Consider the following 745-nt stretch of genomic DNA (forward strand, 5'->3'; position numbering starts at 1 on the left):
GTGTGTGTGTGTGTGTGTGTGTGTTTTCCTGCCTCGCAGGCATGTGTTCTCGTTAGTAAGCATGTATTCGCATGTTATGATAGGAATGTCTCTCATTCTGGTCTAACCAGTGAGAACTTGAGCATGAATTCCACAGCTCCAGAAGATTTGACTAACAAGCTCTGCAGCACTTGTAAGAGTTTTGCAAGGCTCCAATCTGCAGCCCAAGATCTGTCTTCAGCCCCAAATCAAAAGAAATCATATTTAGCGTAAAGAAAATGAGACCTATTTTATTAATATTTGCATCCAGATATTTTTAATCATTTTTGTTATTCAGTCTTAAAATATAAAGGGGGTTCGAAGCTCAGAAAGTTCTGAGAAGGTTTTCTCAAAGTTACGAACAAACCTTCTTCTAATAACAATAACGGAATGTTGGTTTAAAGTTATCTGGTCTTTACTAATGTTCTCTAAACGTTAGCACAAAAATGATATTTATACATTGTTCATGCAACGTTTTATTTCTGAAACAGTTTAGTTGGACATTCAGCTAACGCTACTGCTTATTATTTCAGAATGTTCAGAGAACATTCAAATGTAACGTTCCCTTAATGTTTGGGAAATGATCAAATGGAATGTTTCTGTAACATTCAAATAAGAAACATTGTTTAAACATTTTAAAAACGTAATGTTTTGAATGTTCAGAGGACATTAAAGGGAACAACACACACACACACACACACACACACACACACACGCACACACACAC

The sequence above is a fragment of the Sinocyclocheilus grahami genome, unplaced genomic scaffold (assembly GCF_001515645.1).
Source record: "Sinocyclocheilus grahami isolate Dianchi unplaced genomic scaffold, SAMN03320097.WGS_v1.1 scaffold2071.1, whole genome shotgun sequence".
NCBI lineage: Eukaryota > Metazoa > Chordata > Actinopteri > Cypriniformes > Cyprinidae > Sinocyclocheilus > Sinocyclocheilus grahami.